Raw genomic sequence first — 8,264 nt, 5'->3', positions numbered from 1 at the left:
TAGTGAGATTGAGGAAATGAATTTGAGATTTTATTTATTTTTAATTAATATGAAATTTAAAACTGATACACAGTCACTGGAGAAGTGTTAGGTACATTTGGAACAAAGGGATTTTTGTTTTTGACGTAGCGATCTTCGAATGTATTTTTCTTCATCTGAAAAATAAAACTTTATAAAAACATACAAGACTTTTTGAGTACAGGTGTATCTTTTTTTTTTTTTTTTTTTTTTAGTACGCGGGCCTCTCACTGTTGTGGCCTCTCCCGTTGCGGAGCACAGGCTCCGGACGCGCAGGCTCAGCGGCCATGGCTCACGGGCCCAGCCGCTCCACGGCATGTGGGATCTTCCCGGACCGGGGCACGAACATGTGTCCCCTGCATCGGCAGGCGGACTCTCAATAACTGCGCCACCAGGGAAGCCCTCAGGTGTATCTTAAATGGCTGAATTATAAATAATGTCTCTGGTGAGGCTCACAGCTAGAGTTGGCTAATGTTCCAATTCCATTGTAAATTTGATAAAATTTAAACACAGATGAAGTATTTCTGGAGAAATGTTAACATTTGGGCTAAGATGTGCTGTAAGTATAAAATACAGATTTTGAAGACTTACTATAAAAAAAGAATACAAAGTATCTCATTAACACTTTTTATATTGATTATATACTGAAATGATAACATTTTAGATCTAATGGGTTAAACAAAATATACTATGACAATTAATTTCACCTGTTTCTCTTTTTCGTTTTCAATGTAGGCACTAGAAAACTTAAAGTTGCATCTGTGGCTTACATTCTACTTCTTTCGGACAGCACTGGATTAGGGAATCTCTAAAAGTACTTCCTTTTTTAAAATATTCTAACATTCTGCAAAACAACAGACTTCTATGCTGGGTAACCATTGAATTCTAGGTTTGCTTGTCCAGCATCATACTCCTCACCCCATTCTTCTGTTGGCACCTTGACTTTCCGAAGGAAAATTGCCTTGGGTAGACTCATCTTCACCCCCAGCTATAGGGATGGGCATATGACCAGGTCTGGCCAATCAGAGAAGAGCGCCCTCTCTTTGACCACAGTGATTGGCTCAGGAATGACATATGACCACCAGTCAGTGCCAATGAGACTCCATTTGATTGAAAGATTGGCAATGAGCCCAGCGTTGTCCCTGGGATTGCAGAGGGAGTAGGATGGAAGCCTAGACTTGCAGGCCACCATCCTGCCCGCCCACGCCCCACCCCCCCGCGAGAGAACAGCCTGCCTGACAAGGAGGCCAGCACAGAGAAAAGGAGAACCAGGAGAGAGGCCAAGTCATGTATCTGAAGTCAGGATCTATCCCTGGAAAAAAATAATTCCTTTTTGCTTAAACCAGTTTGAATCAGAATTCTGACCCTGGAATCTTGAATAACACCTGGACGATCGGTTAGGGCTAGGGTTAGGGTTAGGGTTAACCCCAGCTCAAGTGATCGTGTTCTAAAGCTGCTGGGCTGCCCTCCACCCCCTCCTAAGCTCGGCTTCCCCATACTCCCAACCTCTTCTCTTGCGGCCAGTTTCACCCTCCTATCAGCTGGAATAACTTGTAGTGACATGAGCCAGCCCACTTGTCTTCCTGCATTTTCATATCCCTGCATTTCCCACTGCTTGGAAAAATCTTCTCTCTCTCACTCCTCACCCCCACTCTGCCCCCTGCCTCATAGGACCTGGCAAACTTCTCATCTTTCAAGTCTCAGATACTCTTATCAAGGTCACCGATGACCTCTGTGTTGCCAAATCCAATGGTCACTCCTCCATCTATCTTTTATGCAACTTTTTGACATTCCACACAATTGACCATTCCCACATTCTCGAAACCTTTCTCTCGGCTTCCATGATACCTTATTCTACTCCTCCTACCTCACTGACCACTCCTTCTCAATATCTTCATTCATTCCTTTATTCTTTCATGCGTTCCTTCAGCAAATCTTTACTAAGAGCCTACTACTTGCTCAGCCCTATGCTAGGTCCTAGGCAGTCAACAGAACAAAACCCTGCCCCACGGAGTGTATGTTCTAGGGGAAGTCTACTTTATTGATTCTCCACCTCTGTTCAACCTCCAAATGTTGGCTATGCTGAGGTTCATCGGGGATCCCTTGTTTCCATCTTATCCACTCTCGTGACTTTAAATTCCATCCACGTGTTGCTGACTCCCAAATGTTTATCTCTAACCCTGGCTATTTCCCCTGAACTGCAGACTCGTAGATCCAACTACCTACTTGATTTCACCGCTTGGATATCTACAGGCTGTCTCAAGATTAACATGTTGAAGACAGACTCATAGATCCAACTACCTATTTGATTTCACCGCTTGGATATCTACAGGCTGTCTCAAGATTAACACGTTGAAGACAGACTCATAGATCCAACTACCTGCTTGATTTAACCACTTGGATATCTACAGGCTGTCTCACGATTAACGTGTTGAAAACAGAAATGCTTACTCCCCCACTCTCAGCCTAAACCTGTTTCTTCACCTGCCATTCTCCATCACAGTTAATGGCCCCACCATCCACCCAGTTGCTCAGCCAACAACCTAATAGTCATCCTGATTCCTATCCTTTCTTCTCTCCCCACATCCAATCTATCACCAAGTTCTGTCAGCTCTACCTCCAAAACGTACTCTGCAACTGTCCACTTTTCTCCATTTCCTCTTCTACCACCCTGCTCCAGGCCACCATTATCCATCCCTGGACCACTATTATAATGACCTCTTAACTGGTTTCCCTGCATCCACTCATGGCTATCACCCCGACCTATTCTTCACACCATAGGCAACGAAATTTTAAAAATGTAAATCAGATCACTTCACTCCTCTTCTTAAAACCCTCCGGGGGCTTCCCTGGTGGTGCAGTGGTTGAGAGTCCGCCTGCCGATACAGGGGACATGGGTTCGTGCCCCGGTCCGGGAAGAGCCCACATGCTGGGCCCGTGAGCCATGGCCACTGGACCTGAGCGTCTGGAGCCTGTGCTCTGCAACGGGAGAGGCCACAACAGTGAGAGGCCCGCGTACCGCAAAAAAAAAACCTCCAGGAAGCAGCGTGGGAGAAGACATTTGCAACATTTATGAAAGATGATAGATTAGTAAATCAGGGAGGGGATATGGGGATATATGTATAGGTATAGCTGATACACATTGTTATACAGCAGAAACTAACACAACATTGTAAAGCAATTATACTCCAATAAGGATGTTTAAAAAAAAAAAGGGAAAGACAGCCATGTTGAAAAATGGGCAAGGGATATGAACAGACAATTCACAAGAAACTCCAAGAGCCAATAAATACAAAGTTACATGTAAACCTCACTAGTAATCATGGAAATGCAAATTAAAATGAGTTACACCACATGTTTTTACACCAATGTTTTTTTACACCAAAAACATTGTCAAATTTTTGAAAGGCTGACAGTATCAACTGCTGGCAAGGATATAAGGAAATGGGAACTTTCAGACTCTGCTAGTGGGAATATAAATTCGGATGCCAACTTTAGGGAACCATCTGGCAACTTGTTATAATGTTGGAAATGCACAAACCCATTCATCCCCCATTTCAGAATCAGCTGTAATAGTAAAAAACAGAATGCAACCTAATGTCTATCAATATGAGAATGGATAAATAAAATATGATATACATGTGCCCATATAATTCTACGTAGCATTGAAAACAAATTAGCTAAGTTAATTTAACATCTATCAAGGTTCGTTGGATGAGAAAAAGCAGCCATAAAAAGACATGTGCATACTGCTTCCATTTATGCAGATTTTAAATTTTAAACTTAAAGGGAAAAATGGTTTCCCACTAACGTCACAATGAAACCCTTAGAGTCTTTCCATGAACTGTTCCCTCTCGCGGCACTTTCCCTAAAGCAGGCCCCCCATCACCTCCAGACATTCTGTGTTTATCTTTGTCTCTCCCCACTAGACCGTGATCTCCAGAAGAGCAGGAACCTTGCTTCTCTTATTCAGTGGTATATCATGAACGGATGGCATTTTGTCAGTGCTCAATAAATGCTTGTTGAATGAATAATTGTGATTCCTTCAGGAAGTCTTTCCTGTATTCCTAGACTAAGAAATGTCCCTTAGCTTTGCACTGCAACAGCATCCTGCTTGGCTCTCTCAGCTAGTTTCCCATTATGATTCAGAAACTCTTGATCTGGGTTCTCGAATGGGTGTCCGGCGAACCCATAAACATCCTAAAACTGTAGGTAAAATTTCATATGCATGTGCTTATTACATTTTCTGGAGGGAAGTTTCTTCGCTTCCATCATATTCTTAAAAGGGTCTATGCCACAAATACACAAAAAAGTTTTCATAACACTGCTGTTTCTGTTGTTTTTTACCAGCTCCTCTAGACCGTAGGCTGCTTGTGGGCAAGTCCACAACCGTTTCCCTAAACGCCAGTGCAGGGCCTGGCATGTAATAGACGAATTTCAGTGAAATCTTGAATGAATGAATAAGGGAATGACTGCATGCTTTTGGAGCCTGGGTACCGGGCCCACATTCACTCTCAGAGCCTTTGGGAGGCCTAGACCTTGGAACTGGAACAGAGAAGGAACAGAAAGCTGGCCTCAGAGTCAGGAAGGCGAAGCACTCAGAAGCACAGGGTCCTGGACGGGTCTCTCCTCTTGCTCATCCCGAGCGCAGCAAAGCTGATTCATTACAGGCTTTTCCATCCTTGGCCCAGAGCCTGCAGCAGCCTCCTTCTCTCTCCTCCTCACACTTCAAGGTGAACCAGCTTTGGTACCAGGGGTGTTGCAGCCAAGATCAATACAGTTGCCAAGCTCCGGCAGCCCCATGGAAACCCCATAACAAGGCACCAAACAGAGACCAAACCCTTCCCAGGAAACTCCAGGGGCAAGGAGGGTTGCCTCCTTCACCAATGACTTAGGAATCTAGAAATTCCGGTGGAGCCAACTGGGCAAGGGGTGCAGGACACTAGGCCTCCTTCCATATAAAGATATCCCAAGCTCCAACATACAGCCCTATCTGGTCTGTGGCCAGAGTCTTTCCCCAAGGCCATCTTGCACACCTCCCAGGGCCATGTATTTCCCTGGCAAGTTCATGAATGAAGTCCAGGCATGCTGGGTCCTCAGATATCACGAGGAATATTTAGTAACACTATTGGCTCCATTAACTGAGGTCAACCATGTGCCAGGCCTTTGTGCTACACGACCCACATTTTAAAAAATTTAATCCTCACAAGGTCCCTATTAGTCCCATTTGACAGAAGAGGACATTGAGGCAGAAAAGGTTTGCCCGAGGCCCCTTGGCCAACGAGTGTCTAAACTGAGATTCAAACAGGTCACCTGATTCCTATGACCTTCACCTCAACCCTAGAGCTGCCATCTACAGAGCTGCTCACTCAGGGCTACACCTGATTACACTCAGGCCTCACAGCAACCCCAGCAGGCAAATCACCATTACTTTCCTTATTTTATTCTATTTTTTTAATTTAATTTGTATTTTATTTGGGGGTATAGTTGATTTACAATGTTGTGTTAGTTTCAGGTGTACAGCAAAGTGATTCAGTTTTACATATACATATATCCATTCTTTTTCAGATTCTTTGCCCATACAGGTTATTACAGAATATTGAGTAGAGTTCCCAGTAGGTCCTTGTTGTTTATCTATTTTATATGTAGCAGTGTGTATCTGTTAATCCCAAACTCCTAATTTATCCCCTCCCTTCCCCTTTGGTAACCATATGTTTGTTTTCAAAGTCTGTGAGTCCGTTTCTGTTTTGTAAATAAGTTCATTTTTTTTTTAGAGTCCACATATAACTGGTATCATACCATTTGTCTTTCGCCATCTGACTTACTTCACTTAGTATGATAACCTCTAGGTTCATTCATGTCGCTATAAATGGCATTATTATTTTATTTTACTTTTGCACTCTAATCCTAGGTTTATTCAACACAGTCCTTTTACTCTACACAACAAAGTACAACCACAACATTATCTAAAATGCCACAAAGTTACAAAACTCAAACCAGATAATTTATAGTACTGGCTGTACAATGAAAACCAAAAAAGCAATGTACACGTTGCCAAGGTAACCTGCAAGACGGCCAAGAACACCAGCGCAACAGGGAGTTCTGTGATGACCCGGAAGAACTGGCCTTCAACCTGTTCATCAATTTCAGAGACAGAAAGGGAGACACGGTGTGTGTATGCGTGCACGCGTGCACGCACAAGAAAACATGTAAAAAGAGAACCATTTTCAGCAACGAACAGCGGCTATTTGACCCTAGAGGTCAAAAGAGGGCTCAAGCAAGAATGGCAGCTGCACAAAAGCGTGCCCTTTCCTGCGGGACCCTGCAGGCCAACAAGCGAGGGCATGACCAGGCCACCAGGGTGGCCCCAGGTCACTGGTGGAATGGAAAAACCGGCTCGCAGGCTCGGCCACACGGCCACCTGGAGCCCTGCTCATCCCTGCTGGCTTTGCCACTGACCTGGCTCTCAGGAACTGGAAACATGGGAGCTTTGTAGCCGGAAAACTAGAGGGCATCTTTATAGATACACCCTTGATAAAAGACATGTTCACATACTGAGGTATGGAAAGTCATTCTGGCTTATACATGAGTTAACCTGAATTTCATGCTAGCTAACACAGCCTGTTTGTGGCCTATCAAACAAGCATTGTGTATCTGCTTTAATTATTAAAGGACACATTGACCAGAAGCAAAGAATGTCCATTTTAGAGAACAGACCTGTGGTTGCCAAGGGGGAGTTTTATATATATATATATATATAACTGAATCACTTTGCTGTATAGCAGAAATTAACACAACATTGTAAATCAACTATACCTCAATTAAAAACAAAAGAAAGAATGTCCATGTTAAAAATAAAGATTAAATGCCTCCCTTCCTGGGATGCCAATGCTGGTACTTCTTCAATGGTAAGACCTCCTTGCCAGGTGCCAGGACGGTACTGACTCACTGTGTACGTGCTGATCTGCGTTTTTCTGAAAGCTTGAAGGAATGTATCCCTGACTTGTTTGATGTTCTTTATCCTGACACAAAACTGTGCTGAAAACCATGCATCTCCAGAGCAGGTCCTCAGAGTTACCCGAGAGGCTGTCTCCCAGGCCATAGTCCTCAGTTTGGCTCAAATAAAACTCTTTTCCTATTTATACGTTGTTTATTGATTATTTTCGTCAACACCCCCAGACCAGCAACACCCCTACAGCCAGAACTCTGTCATCAGGGGAAACATCTCAATCCCTCGCCTTCAAATCCCTGAATGAGGGATTTCTTTCTGACCGATCCTCCTTGGTTAGAAAAATGACACAACTGAGTTGGATGGGATGTAATTGACGGGGCGGAGCTTCGGTGGCCCTGCTTATTGGGAGGAGTTGGAGCTGCAGCTGCTGCCGCGGCAGTGGCCGCGGGGGGGCGGGGGGGTGGAACTGCGCAGAGGAGAACGTGGCTTCCTCCTCTTCCACGTGACCGGCGCCACGTGCGGTGTGGTGACAGCATTCTCCTGGGAGCGCTGAATCGCCGGGGGATGGCCTAGGCCAGGGGGCCAGCTCAGCAGTGGCAGTGATCTCCTGGACATCAACCTTTCCTGTGTCCACGTGCGTGTGTGACCCCCTCCAGGAGAGGCAGGACCCGCCAAACGTTCTCCCTGGAGGCCGGAGACTCCTGTGTGGCGTGTGTGGTGCCGGAAGCGGGCTCACACGGGCTCCTGGAGAACCAACCCTGTTGTTTGCACAACAGTAACCAACCCTCAGTCCCCAGAGCACTTGGCACACACACGCTCACGTGGTGAGAACCACGGCCACCATGAGGGCGGCACCACGCTTCCATGTTACAGGTTAAAGAGGCTGCAGCGGGACTTCCCTGGTGGTCTAGTGGTTAAGACTCCGCGCTCGCAACGCAGGGGGCCTGGGTTCGATCCCTGGTCAGGGAACTAGATCCCGCATGCTGCAAGGAAGATCCCACATGCCGCAACTAAGACCCGGCACAGCCAAATCAATAAATAAATATTTAAAAACATAAAATAAAGAGCAGATTCTTTCTGCTCTCACTGGGAGAGGATGTGCTCTGCTGTCCTTGACAGCTCCAGGGAGAAAACGTAAAAAAAAAAAAAAAGAGGCTGCAGCACAGAGAGGGGACATGAGGTGTCACCCAGGAACAGGTGGCAGAGTGGGGGTCACTTCAAATCCCTTGTCCCTTCTCCTCCGGTCTGTCCCTGTGTATTAGAAACCGACCTTAAGGCAGCCACGGGTCAGGGA

At 45.4% G+C, this 8,264-nt stretch overlaps 1 non-coding gene across 1 annotated transcript; it reads left to right on the top strand.

Moving 5' to 3' along the window:
• Positions 1 to 7,866: 7,866 nt before the first annotated feature.
• On the top strand, positions 7,867 to 7,939 carry TRNAA-CGC (transfer RNA alanine (anticodon CGC)). Its single transcript has one exon. It is a non-coding gene; the product is annotated as a tRNA-Ala (tRNA).
• The last annotated feature ends 325 nt before the right edge of the window (positions 7,940 to 8,264 follow it).

The sequence above is a fragment of the Tursiops truncatus genome, chromosome 1 (assembly GCF_011762595.2).
Source record: "Tursiops truncatus isolate mTurTru1 chromosome 1, mTurTru1.mat.Y, whole genome shotgun sequence".
Classification (NCBI taxonomy): domain Eukaryota; kingdom Metazoa; phylum Chordata; class Mammalia; order Artiodactyla; family Delphinidae; genus Tursiops; species Tursiops truncatus.
The sequence above is the reverse complement of the archived record's forward strand: the minus strand, read 5'-3'. Positions and strand labels throughout refer to the sequence as shown.